The sequence below is a fragment of the Camelina sativa genome, chromosome 14, assembly GCF_030686135.1.
Source record: "Camelina sativa cultivar CO46 ecotype springtype chromosome 14, ASM3068613v1".
Taxonomy (NCBI): Eukaryota; Viridiplantae; Streptophyta; class Magnoliopsida; order Brassicales; family Brassicaceae; genus Camelina; species Camelina sativa.
In genome coordinates this window covers 13,690,299-13,705,115 of record NC_141893.1, presented here as the reverse complement: position 1 = coordinate 13,705,115, position 14,817 = coordinate 13,690,299, and the positions used below count along the sequence as shown (strand labels likewise).

Sequence of the window (14,817 nt, the reverse complement as noted above, 5' to 3'; positions counted from 1 at the left end):
GTTCTTGTAAATTTGGATGTACATTATGATGTTAATTTTGGTCTTAGTTATGTCAGATTGAGTTGTGGTTATCAATCATCAAACTAAAAAGAAAGTTTCAAATAAATCTTACCGATAGAATTATAGCTAAAAAAAAAAGACTCGGTTGAGAAAAAAACAACTGTAATCATAGTTGTATAATTGGTGGACTCGATCGCATACATAGATATCTTTCATATCAGAGCTTGAATTTTAAAATGGAAGGAGTGGAAAATAAGTGAGGAGAATTAGGTTGGGGCATTAATTTCACGCGGACTGAAACTTTTTTTTACATGAATCAAAAGGAGCCACCGAGCCGTGCTGATACGTGCGCCCTAACTCTTTTTATATGTACATACATAATATATATACACAATCATCATATACAATGAAATTATACGTCGATCATACAATATATTTGAGATGGCCGGTTCAAATCTCAATTCTAGAACTCGAAAAAATTGTACACATTGCAGTATATATGAAGGGTTTATATTTCCGATAAAGCATTAATAATAATAATTTATAATATAAAAACTGATCTTATTCGTATAATATTTATTTTTATTTTTGGAAAAAGATATACCCAGCTCATTTGGGGTGTAAGAAATCCAAATTTGAGTTCTACTAAATCACACATTATAAACATTATTTTCCATTAGCTAGGTCTAGTCTTCTTCACCATCTAAAGAAATATAAATACTACCATTTTTTTTAAGTTCAATGTTTAATTCTTAGTTTACATGAAAGTTTCAAAATGACACATCATATTGAGACATGCAAAACAAATGTGTATATATATGTTACAAATAATCATTAGTTTATATATAAATAACAATAGGGATAGATTGGGACAATAAATTTTGCATAATATACATACCTAATTTTGAAAAAGAAAAATAGTGTTAAATATGATGAGTTTTATGAAACAAAGGAAGTATATATGCAATATAGTATAAAATATTTGTCCGATTTTTTTATTATATTAATAGTAAATCTATTCGAGCAACGGTATATTTTAAGGTATTCAGTTTTTTGGCAAAAATATTATAAATGTAAGTATAAATGATAAGAGTAATAATAGATACTGTACATGTAGGGTGTGCGGAGTCCGGACCCAAGCCGACATAACAGTAAAAAAAAGGGGTCCCTAAAGAGAGAGTGTGTTGGAGTATGCTTCACTAATCCAAACTTTTTTTGCGAAGCGAAAAAAAGATACAAATATAGGCTTGAACTGAACTTTTTTCTTGTGAATTTGAATTGAATTCTTGTTACCAGTAACATCAAAAGTTAACGTCAATCGCAGTGTAATAAGATTTATTAACGTGACCATACTAACTAATGCAATAATGAGTCCGATCAATTTTTTGTTATACAAGCACTTTAAATATCTCGGGTCCGTGTTAGTAGGATTAAAATTTCTCTCTTCCTTCAAGCTGATTGGTATATACCCTGTTTTAAAAATCCCCGCCTAGCATTGATTACATCTCGTAAAATTACTAGGCCCACTTTCTCCGGCTCGATTAATGACTAATCCCCGCTTACCATCCATTATTCGATTATACCGTCTAATCCGATTAATTCCCGCATTGTATATACCGATTATTTTTGGAGCCAAATATAAATCGAATAAATATATTTCTGTTATTTAGACATTTAAATTAAAAGTTTATGATGTTTTACAATAACTAATGTACAAATTTTTAATTAAAATCATTATTTTTTTCTTAATATTACGTTTTTATGTTTTTACCGTAACTTTAAAGACAATACTATAACTTTATATTTTATTTGATATTTTTATTTTCACATAAACATAATTATACATATATTTAGTACTATATATTTTTAATTTACTATTAATTTAATAAAATAATCCAAAAACTAGTCCCCGATTAATCCCCATTTAATCTCCGATTTTCTCGCTAGGCGCTAGACCCACCCCGACCGCCCGACTAGCGCCTAGCGATTTCTAAAACATGGGGTATATATATCAACAAAGTTAACTAAACCCATTAATTTTTTTTTTGAATTTAATGTTAAATTATATTCAAAGAAAAAAAATATACTGTTTTACAACTTGTGCATCATGTTTTGAAAAACAAAAAGCTGATAAAAACTACTTAGAAAACATCCTTAACAGCGAGATTGTAGCCAAACCGTAAAAGCCTCATCATATCTTCGATCGCCCAAGGAACCAATGGCAAGGAGCTGGTCTCTCACTTGCCGATCAATCCAATCAATGATGGTGGTAGTTGAATGCGGTGTATCACCATGCCTTCTCCCGTTCCTTTCTCGCCAAATAGTATAAGTAACAGCTTGGAAAACATATCAAATAAGGAAATCCTCGACCAGGGGAAGTTGAGGGTTTGATATGTACTCCATCAGAATAGACCAGTTAGTAGTGTACCTTGTGCGAAGCAGACCCTTAGCAAGGGCGGACCACACAGTGGAAGCAAAAACACACGAGAAGAACAAGTGGTCTCTCGTTTCCATGGTGTGTTGACAGAAAACACAGGAACCTGCAGCCCCACCATTCCAGGTGATCATACGAGCCCCCGTGGCTAAACGATCAAGAGCCGCCAACCACACACAAAAAGAGAACTTTGGAGTAGCATGACCAAACCAAACTCCTCTATGCCAAGCAACCACATTTGATGTTGTGCGAACATGATTCCAAGTATCTCTAGTAATGAACTTTGGCCAAAAAACATCATTCTTACCACGCCAGAGCACTCGATCAACTCACTGCTGGCCTTGTTGCTGACCCATTCTCATGGCATCCTCAATTGCATTAAGGTGATCAGCACGGTGTCGACGTCGAGGACGCTGAGCCCATGCCTCTGCGAGTGAACTCCGCCAGGGAATCCCTAGTTCAATAACACCTCTCTCCCCCCACCACATCCGAAAGCATACCCATATCAGACCAATTGTCAAACCAGAAAGAGATGTGCTCACCAGTTCCCACTTCAACCTTGCAAAACCCCTTAGCCATATCTCTGTACTTTAAGAGCTTAGTCCATATCCAAGAACCCAATGTTAAAGTACTTTTGACCGACCAGAAAGAAGCTCCTTTTAACAGATTTGTGTGTGCCCATTGCACCCAGAGAGACTCACCATTCGAAACCAAACGCCAGATCAGCTTTAAACAGCAAACAGTATTAGCCTCTTGTAATGACCGCAGCCCAAGACCACCCTCTGTTCGGGGCTTAAAGACCTCCTCCCACGCTACCTTTGCCTTTCGTGAGTTCAGCTCAGTCCCTGACCAGAGGAAAGCCGAACACAATGAGTTGATCTCCGTAATACATTCCCTAGGTAAGCGATAACCCCCCATCCAAAAATTGCAAACACTCCAAAGAACAGAGGATATCAAATTGAAACGACCCGCAAATAAGAGATGACAGACCGTCCACGAGCCAATTCGCTTGCAAAGTTGTTCCAACAACGGCAAACAGTCGACATTGGTAAGGCGTTTGGTGACTAATGGGAGTCCCAAATAACAAACCGGGAGAGACCCAACAGAAAATGGGAATCGGCAGTGTCAAGAGGAGGTACATTGCCTACCACATATAGTGTGGATTTTTCCATGCTGATTGATAGACCAGACATCTTGGAGAACTGAGTAAAAACTTCTACGATACCCTCTATTGACCGTACTTTACCATCATAAAGCACCATGAGATCATCAGCAAAGCTAAGGTGAGTAAGGCCAAGATTCTGACACCGGGGGTGGTAACCAAATAGTCGGTCGCCGGCCGCCTTATCTAGTAGCTTGGAGAGGACATCCATGCATATTACAAATAAATACGGTGATAAGGAACACCCCTGAGAAAGTCCCCAAGAGCTCCTAAAAAACCCCGCCAACTCACCATTTACCTGAACCGAGAAAGAAGTTGTGGTAACACAAAACATTATCCAATGAATGAACGTTGGTGGGAACTGCACTGCAGAGAGGACCTTTGAGAGGAAAGACCATTGAAATGAGTCAAACGCTTTTGAAATATCAATCTTGATAGCACAACGTCCAGAGAGGGAATCCTTGTGATAGTTCTTAATCAGTTCAGTGGTGAGAAGCACATTTTCAATCAACAAACGGTCCTTGACAAATGTTGACTGATTTACAGAGACAAATTTAGGCAGAACTCTCTTAAGTCTGTTTGCAATGATCTTCGAAATAACTTTATAGATCACATTACAACAAGAAATGGGACGATAATCTTTCATTTCCATGGTAGATACCTTCTTAGGGATTAACGCAAGGATTGTGGAGTTAATACCCTTCGGCAAGAAACCTTTGGCGAAAAATGATTGCACCGCAAGAACGAATTCAGCACCCAACAACTCCCAAGTGGACTTGTAAAACTCTGACGTGAACCCATCAGGTCTAGGAGACTTGTCATTTAGCATTGAAAACAGGACCTTTTTAATTTCCTCGCCTGAAACAACACGGGTCAAGGCTTGCTGATCAACGACAGAACAACGAAAAGGCAAAAGTCTTTCAAGTTCCTCAACCGTGGAACCCTCAAAATCTGGTGGAATGAGCTGCAAGAACTCGGGAAAGTGTCTTTCAGCCTCAGTTTTTATCTCCTCCTCTTTCTTAACCATGCGGCCATCAGAGCAGTGGATCTCCTTGATAGTATTTTGTGCTTTCTGAATCGTAGCTGCTCGATGAAAAGCCGTGTTGTTCTTATCACCGACTTTCAACAAGTGCAACTTGGACTTCTGCTTAAGAAATTTCTCCTCTAACCCAACCAAGAAATCCCATCTTTTAAAAGCTGCATTCTCCTCCTCCATCGCAAGAGATGATGGGTTTGTCGAGTTGGCCTGTTGTTTTTCACATAACACATCAAAAGCCTCCCTCGTCTTTAACACCAAATTGCCAAGACGACGCTTTGCTAAAGAACGAAGAGCCGGTTTCAGCCCTTTAAGCTTCTTTGAAAACCGGAAGAGAGTGGAAGTTGATAAAAACAGAGGGAAAGTGCTCTACCAGTAGGAACCAACTAATGGTAGAAACTCCTCCATTTCAGTTAGTAAATTGACAAACTTAAAGGGTTTACGCCTGCGACCATGATTGTCACCCTCTCCCTTCACCATGATCCGGCAATTCAAGTGATCATAACATCCCCCAGCTGCAAACACATTATAAGCATACGGATACAACTGTTCCCAAGCTGCATTCACCAACACCCGATCAAGTTTCTTGTGAATTAAGTCATTTTCCCGCTTATTACACCAAGTAAAAAGCGGACCATGAGAGGCAATATCCGACAGGGAACAATGAGTAAATACTGCTTGAAAATCCCTCATTCCACCTGTTATGATCGGGTTATCATCAACCCGTGAGTGTTCCTGCATATCCAACGTTTCGTTAAAACCACCAAACAGGTCCAGGGCTTATTTCGAAAAATAGGCGAGTCATGGTGATCTTTAATCTCCTGCCATAAGACTTTCCGAGCCTCCGCCATGTGTAAACCATAAATGAATGAGCAAAAAAACACTTCTGTTTGAGCATCAAGCTTCACGGAACAGGTGATCATCTGCTCACTCTTATAAAACGGATCCATCTTCACATTATCCTTCCATAGGACCCATATTCGTCCCCGATGACTACATTCATAATTAGTTAAAATAGACCAGCCAGGAAATAAACGACTTCCCAACCTTGGAGCCCTCTGTTCCCGAACCCTAGTCTCTAGCAAACAACCAAACTGAAAAGTATTTCCCTCCACCCACTGCTTTATAACACAATGCTTTGAGGACTTATTCAGACCACGAACATTCGAGCAGAAACCTGACATTAATGTTTTAAATGAGGCTTCTTACTCTGATCTCTAGGAGGATCCCTAGTAGAAAGAGCAGGAAGAGTTGACCCTTGTTTGTTTGCTGTTTTTGTTCCCCGATGCAAATATGTTCTCATAGGAACATCTGACTGTGCACCACATTTAGTAGGTCCAGATTGACGTATGGTAACGTTGTTGACCTCTGAGCAAGTCGGATTCACTACTTCCCCTATAGCCTCATCCTGAACCTTCTCAGATTCCTCCAACTTCTCCATGTCCTCCCCCAGAACAGAGTAGGAATTCTTTAAAATGGAAACCGCCACAACATTATGTGCTTCTTTTGGTTTGCCCGGACTAACACGCCTAGACTTCGGTGTGATCCACTCCTCTGTCACCGTTTCCTCCTCCAAACCCGGTAAAGAGTTAACCAAAGTGTTGGTAGTCGGAGCTACAACAACAGCCAAGTTCCCCGGATCTTGGTCATTGGCTAAACTAATATCCTCAATCACCACTGTAACAGGGGAAGGCGGCGGAGCTTGCTTCTCAGGAACAACCGATGCGTCAAAAGACAAACAGGTTGCTACGAGATGACCCCATTTCTGACAACCAGTGCATCTTGGCGGTAGCCAAGGATAACTATACTGAACAACTAAATCCAACTCCCTATCCTCTTCTCCCGTAAAAACATACTCCCGAAGCAAATCCTTAGTCAAATCTGCTTCTATCAAGACTTGAGCTTCGTCAAAACTAACGCACGCCTCTGTTTTAGGATGCAGCCGAATAGGTTTTCCGACTGCACTGGAGAGAAACTCCAGTCCCTTGTTTGTAAACATTGTAGGAGGAATATTCTTGAGAGTGACCCATAACGGAACCGACCTCATGGCTGGTTGTGCATCCTCAGCAAAAGGAGTCCACTTTGACACAATCATAGGTAAATCTGTTATATTCCACATTCCACGGTTCAACACCCTATGTCGCATACCCTCATGCCTAATACGAAACTTCACCGTAGATTCATTGACTGCAAAAACATCAATCAAGGACGTCCGATCTCCCAACCTCCAGATCTTATTCACAATCATGTGAATCTTGTCCACATGTGGCGCTTTGGAGTTGAGAAATTTGCCAATAACAAAGTCCTCCCACAAAGGTTTTGCATCAACAAAAATCTCTTTCGGCACTATCACTTTCTCCTTTCCATCAACCTCTAAAACTGTGAATTTCTGTTGAGTGAACATGCGTTTTTGAGCAACCTGCAGAAAAGAAAGTTTCCCATTCGTTGCAGGCTGATGCGAAGATGAGACCACCTTTGTGATCCTCTGAACTTGACTAGTACCTTTACTTTCACCCGTTGAGACCTCCACCAAACCTACCCCTCCATCCTTCTCCTTCACCCCCTTCACAATACCCTCCTCCGACAAGAGATCTGCCGAAAGACGGCTCGAAGAGCCCTCCAACGGCATCAGACTTGATGAAAACGCAAAAACCCTAGTCGCCTTTTTTTCACCATTACCATGTCAGCTAGTCGCCTCAAACAGAAAGCCTTACACTAGCTTTAATTAGTAGAATCCTCTAAAAAATTAAGTGGTAACTAAACCCATTAATTAAATTTAAGTAAAGTATACATTTTGAAAGAAACATAAAATTGTTAACATTTATATCGATTAGTATTTTGATTAAATGTCATATCATAATAACGTTGGTCAACGTGTTTATATATATGTTTTTTTACATGCTTAATTAATTTATATGTTAAGTAAGGATAAAATGTATAGCAAATAATATTCGATTTTATGAAATTCCAAAGCATTTCTGTTGCTGCTTAGAATATATAGCGCTGTTAAGTGGGTCGTCCAAACTGTAATAAATTTAAAGTTATTTACCATACTCAATTTCAAATATAATGATGTAAAAACATTACGTAACTGTCGTTATGAAAACTCAAAAGAAAAACATTATTGCTTCTTCTACAATAGATAGGGGATTAATAACCCATATAAATGATTGAAGCATGAATTGATAATATATATATATATATAATCATTATGAAAAAACTATAGAAGTCGTGAGAAGATTTGGCTAGCTATGATAAACAAGAGCATGATACGTGTGAGAGGTGTCTCATAACTTAGTCGTCACGAAGATAAAATGTTTATCAATTTAGGAACTTTGCATTGACGAAATAGTTTCACGCCTTTACGAAAATTTGAAACTAAATCTTCTATCACGCATTTGAGCCAAGCTTATTCCATAAATTAGCATGATGAAATCGTTGAAACAAGAACGATAGACATTTTTTTGTGGGCAAGTGTGTACATGCATGATGCATCTCGTAGAAACAAGAAGCTGAAACCGTCTTAGTGAGGGTTTCTAATTCTAAATTCATCTACAAAATGTATCTCAAACGAAAATTTCTTCGTCACATATTCAATAATTAGATTAGTCAAATCTACAATTCATATATTCTTTGCTACCTTAACCAAGAAAAATTTAGGTAATTGGTTCTTAACTAATGCTACTAATAATTTTTATTACAACTGGAGTCTGGCGTCCACGGTCCTTTTCACGATGTACTAGCACCCAAATTGGTCTTACTATAAGGGAATCAATGGTTGAGATTAATTGGTTATCTTTGGTTAATGAGTTGGAACTGCAGTTAATGAAAAGTTAGTTGGGAGTTTTAGTTGTAGGACACAAAAAAAAAAGTCAAAAAGAGTTAGTGAGGAACGTGCTCCTGCTTTAAACTAAATCTTTCAAGACGTTGACGGTCCATGTTTATCTGCAAATTTTATTTTATTTTTTATTACTATTCGCTATTCTAATAATTTGTAATGTTTGATGAATTTATGTGAATTCATCTCTTTTGTATTGAAAAAAATTCTCCATTGTTAGACAGCTATACGACAGAGAACATATATATTAGTGACTAGTGATGAATTTTGAGTTATATTGCTTTTGCAAGAAATTATATTGACATCATAAAAACGGCTAAATAAGCTAAACATAATAAGCGATTTCATCAAAGCTTAGAGATTTAAATTAAGCAAACTGTAAGCACTTGCTTACTTTACCTTCACTTTAAAGACAAGTATATTGAACCCAATTCGCATGACATTATTGATCCCAAAATGTTGGTTTTGCAATAAATTGCTAGGACTCATCATATATCGATCATTCGAAAATTGATTGCATTTGATAAGAGACAATTTACAGGCCATAGTGCTCTGTCGGGACAATGTTGTATTTTACTTCTTATTACAAAACCATGTGTATCCATGGTTTTGATTTGACATATTCAAAAGTTTAAGGGACGACTAGTAATATCTCTTGTTTTGAATTATTTTAAAGAAAAGTCCGTTTTTTTACCCTTTGGCCTAGTTGCTTACGAGATTAAAATTATGAGATTAAGGTGTTGTTGAATAACGACTTAATTCAACTGAAACCATTCATTGGTGAATTAATGGATGAGTTTTTTTTTGTTTTCAACTCATTTAGTGAAAACACCTTTTAAATTAAAGTTTGAACAAAACTTTGAAGTTTTGAACCATCGAGCAGGAGATGTCATCATCTTCACTGATAATCATAATCCATTCCGATGCCACCCGGCCTACAAAGTTCTTAGGTACAATTGGGCCGAATTGGATTAGGCTTCTTTTAATGGGCTAATTTTTTTAAAAAATCATACATTTCATTTTATAAAACATAAATAATCAATTAATTTTATTTAAAATATAAAATATCATCTAAAATGAAACAAACTTTTTTTTGCCTAAAAGGCTATAACATATAAAGAGGGAATAGACTTAAAGTCCATTGTTACAATGATGAACTTATAAACAACAAAAAAAAAACCATTAAACTACACTGGGTCTGTTCGTTTCGTTGACGCTGGCGGCAGCGGCAGCGGCAAACGCAACTTTTTTAATCGCCACATCTAATCGACGTTCAAAATCAGAAGCTGCGTTTGTCGCAGCGTCATGCCGCAGGTACCTGCGGCAACCAAACGAACAACGATAGCTGCGGTTGACGCAGCCGCAGGTACTTGCAGCGACGAAACGAACAGACTCATTGTTTTCGGGAAGCTGGGGTGAAGAAGCATTACTCATTAGCCAATCAAACTGAGGATTATAATGTACAATCATCATAACAAGTGGAATCAAAAACAAAGGGATCTAATTTAACTCAAGGAAGCATCAAGCATCTTTTCCAGATCATCTCTGTTATTAGATTATCTAATACTTACGTTTCTTAATAAATAAGTATCCAAACCCTAAGAACAAACATCAATCATTGGACAAATCCATAAACTTACGTAATTAATATTCAGCAGTTTCGTGTGATTTACATTGCTACTAGGTAATATCCCGCGCATATGCGCGGGTTGTATTAGTTATTTTTTTTTTGACAGCAGAGTACAAGATTGACTCAAATGATTAGTTATGTTAATTCATTTTAAATTATATAATAATTATAAAACTATGAGAATTTTTTTAGAATTTTCTTTTAGTAAAGTTTTTTAAAATGTTATTTCTGAAAAGTGGTATTGAAAGAGATGTATTTTTGAAATTCTTTTTAAAAAAACATATATAACAAAAAAAATTCCTAAATGTCAATAATACACTTTATTTATTCATATCATACAATTTCAAAATATATCGGTTATTTAAAAAATATTTTGAATGATAAAAATAAAAATTTACTATGATATTCAAAATTTACCTAAAACATTTAATAATTAAATTACAAAATTAAGTATTAATTAAATATATTTCTTATAAAATCATATGAAATGCAATATAAATCCCAAAGATTAATTTAATTTTTAATCTCTTTTATATTAACCTTAATTTAAGCTATATTGCTAGGTTAAATTCTAATGATTTCCTCTTTGTAGTAAAATTTTGGAAATGGAATATCAAATTGTATTTAATAATTGTATTATAATAGTTTATTTTGCTAAAATATTGAATACTTAAAAAAAATAAAAAATAATATGCATGAATGAAGATGATTTCTTTAGCTTGATTCCCTCATTGGGCTTTGATTGAAATTAGTGTTGTTAAATCTGCATCGATAATTTTTTTTACAGCCACCAGAATTTTATTATATATATATGTAATTGAAAATTGAAGATAATAAGAAGACAAAGAAGGAAGGAAGAAATACATAAAACAAAGAAATAAAATTGAACAAAATATAAGAAAAATCTAACAAAACATATAATCACACTCTTACCATGAGTTTTGAACCCATACAAGAACATAAACACAACAAATAAAATATTTAGAATTTCAGATATGGTGGATGATGATGTGAGAATAATTATTTAAAGGATTTAAAAGGATGGAAGTTACATTTCTAAAATTATTTAATTAGAAGATTTACAATTATAATTTATAGTGTGTTTGAATGAAAATAAATAGTAAAAAATAGTCAATTCATAATTTATGTAATTTCAGTTACAATTTAGTAGTAAAGTGTGGATTTAAAGTATAGATTAATGTACATTATTACATTTTTATTTAATTAAAAATAAATATTATTTTTTTAGAAATTAAATGCTAAAATGGACCAATAAGAGAGGGTGAAAGCTTATAAATCTTATGAAATGCAATAAAAAAATCCCAAAGATTAATTTCATTTTTTCTCTCTTTTAGATTAACCTTAATTTAAGCCATATTGCTAGGTTAAATTCTAATGATTTTTATCTTTGTAGTAAAATTTTGGAAATGGAATATCAGATTGTATTAATATAGGAAATCATTAAATTACAAAATTTTGAATTAAATAAATATTATAATGATTTTTATATAATTATATTTTGGATCAAAAGAACTAAATATAATGATGAGTATACAAAAAAATGTAATACAAATTTTTTGGAGGTAAGAGAGAGTTAAAAATTTTGATTTAATAATTCTATTATAATAGTTTATTTTGTTAAAACATTGCATATTTTTAAAAATAAAATATACATGAATGAAGATGATTTCTTTAGCTTGATTCCCTCATTGAGCTTTGATCGAAATTAGTATTGTTGAATCTGCATCAACAATTGTTTTTTACAGCCACCAAAATTTTCTTATATGTATGTAATTAAAAATTAAAAATAATAAGAAGACAAAGCATGATGGAAGAAATATATTAAAACAAAGAATCAAAAACAATATAAGATACATATCATATAGTCTCTAAAATATTTAAGATACATGAATATAGTAGAAGAGAATGAAAGAATGATTAATTATAAGATGATGGAACTAAAATAGACAACAGATATGGATTTAAAAAAAATCAAAAATATTATAAGATACATATCATATTGTCTCTAAAATTAAAATTTAGAATTAAACTTTTATAATGATATTTAATTTGGTTTTCTAATACATACAACAACAAAAAGGACAAAAAAATACAATATTTAAGATAGAGTGGAAGAGAATGAGAAATAAGAGAATGAAAGGAACAACAAAAAGCACAAAAAGAATATACAATATTTAAGATAGAGTAGAAGAGATGAGAAAATGAGAGAATGAAAAAATAAATATTTATAGGATGAAAAGTGATTATAATTTATTGTTGAATTTTGGAAATGTAGAAAGAGTTACGTTTTTTGACTATCCATAAATGGAATCACACTAAAGAGAGGTGGTTGATTATCCATATAAGGAGTTATGTATTAGGGACAATTTATTGACTATGAATTGATTAAATTTGTAAAAGAGGTGGTTAACTATCCATATAAGAAGTTATATATTGGGAACAATTTATTAACTATGAATTGATTAAATTTGTAAACTTAATCACCATCACATTTAATTATATTATATAAGTAAAAAGGAAAAAAAAAGTAATTAATACAAATCAACCAATAAAAAAAAACAAAAACCTTACTTTTATACATATGATTTGACTTTCACGTACGCGCTAAACTTAACCATAACTTCAGGCAAACCAATAGTTTATTAAAAACTATTTGTGATTTGTCTTGCAGCCAGCACAATACATTGACTCTACAATATCCGAATATGTCTGCCTATACGCAAATATATATACTTGATACATACGCACACGTAATGCGATCCTATAAAATTTTAAACTCATCTTATCTAAATTTGTGATTTGTTTAAGGAAATTACTTATTATTTCTTCCGCAATATAATTGCATGGTAACTTTATCTGACAGGTGTCCAGACCATATTAGTAACGTGGCTCAATATGGCAACACCAAAACCTTTAACAAAAGAAAAAATTAGCAAAATCGAGTCCTAACTCTTGACTCCTGCGTTATTTTCTGAAATTTTCTATAAGTTTTTCTCAGAAGTCAGAACTTTATAGATAACATTCAAGTCGTTTTCACAATCTTTAAGACATGTATATATAGGCATATAAAACAGACAAAAACAATTCTTTAATGTCTCTCGAACTCTATTGTAAATATATAATCTTACTCCACCACTCTAGAATATGCGAAGCTATATTTTAGTCTGCTAATCATTCTCTAGCTTCAGACTCAATATATACAAATCACTTATAATATTGTAAGAAAATCGAGCTATATAGCCTATACAGAATTGGATTGATGCTTATCAGCAGATAATTTTCTTAAACACATACTTAACTATATGAAGGTTATTTTTTAAAACCTTCTAATCACTATCACCACAGTCCACGAATCAGAAGGTTTAGGATACATCGATACTCCAAAAATATAGTACTATAGTATATTTTTTAAAAGTGATAATATATGCCACGTAGGAAGAAGACAAGTACAGAGACATTGAGAGTCCCGTCAATCAAAGCGATCGAAGCATAAACTTGGAGATCCGTTTCTGATGATTACGTGATCATAACACGTGTTTGGTTGGCAAAAAGCTTTGTCGTATTTCAAGATAGATCTGGAAAGTGAGACCCACGAGGGTTTTTATTGACGATGCCTAACGATGCCGTAAATTCACACAACACATTTCCCAAATGCCCCAAAAGGCCAAAACTCTTTTGTTACTTGACTCACTTCCATAAACTATTGCTGTCATTCTCTTCTTCGTTTCAAACTATGCAAAACTCTATTTAAAAAGGTATAGTAGGATACCAAAAGTATTAAAAGTTTGTGAAAGTGTTCAAAATTCGGATGAATATCGCTTAGGATACTTATCATTTAAATTTGTTTAAATGAAAGAGTTTGAATGATGAGTTGATGACATTGTTAGCCTGTTAGGTTGTATTGTAGTATACGGGTGTATTCCATACGCGGCTGCAACCGTTTTTACATAATCATTATTTACACTTTTGTGACTGCCTATGGGTTAAAGTGTGAACAACTGTTTTTACATTTGTGGCTTCCGTGTATAAGTAAAACAAAACGATTTTATTCACTTATATATACATTTTCAAATTTCTTATTATTTTGTTACAAAATAATATAAACTGAACCGATTCATTCTACTTTCCCTTTAGATTTATATGGTTCTAAAAAAAAACTGAGATAGTGGTAGGTTGACCAATTGCTTAACTGATTATGGTTGTTGTGAGTGCTTTCTTGTTTTATTGGAAGAGAAGGAGCCTTAGCTTTGCTTTCTTATTAATCTTTTGCTCTGCTTTGACTTATGAATACTTCCAAAATTATGGGTTTTTTTTTCTTTCTTCTTTTGCTTTTGGTTAGGACGTTATTAGATGGTTTATTATTTCTATGGACTCACTTAGTTCCAGATCTACTTTTTCTTCGTAGTTAGGTGTATATATCTATTCTTATTCTTTTAATTTGTTACGGTTTGGTTGTTAAGTATATTATCCGTTGGTGTATTTGCCTACTTCTTTTTCTACTTACAATATAAATAGAGAGAATTATCCCATGTGACTGAACCAAGCCGAGACAAATTATTTAGGCGTACGTCTTTTTGTTTGATAATTAAAATTAGGCGTAATTCTTGTAATACAGCCAGAGTTGAATTCAAAAGGATAAGGAGAGAGAAGCTGCTCTACATTGGGAAAAAAATGAAGGCGATCACACATTGCTTTG

The 14,817-nt window shown here is 34.1% G+C and overlaps 1 pseudogene; it reads right to left on the bottom strand.

Annotated features, from left to right (window-relative positions):
• Positions 1 to 2,154: 2,154 nt before the first annotated feature.
• Positions 2,155 to 7,261, bottom strand: LOC147928177 (uncharacterized; annotated as a pseudogene).
• Between the last annotated feature and the right edge of the window lie 7,556 nt (positions 7,262 to 14,817).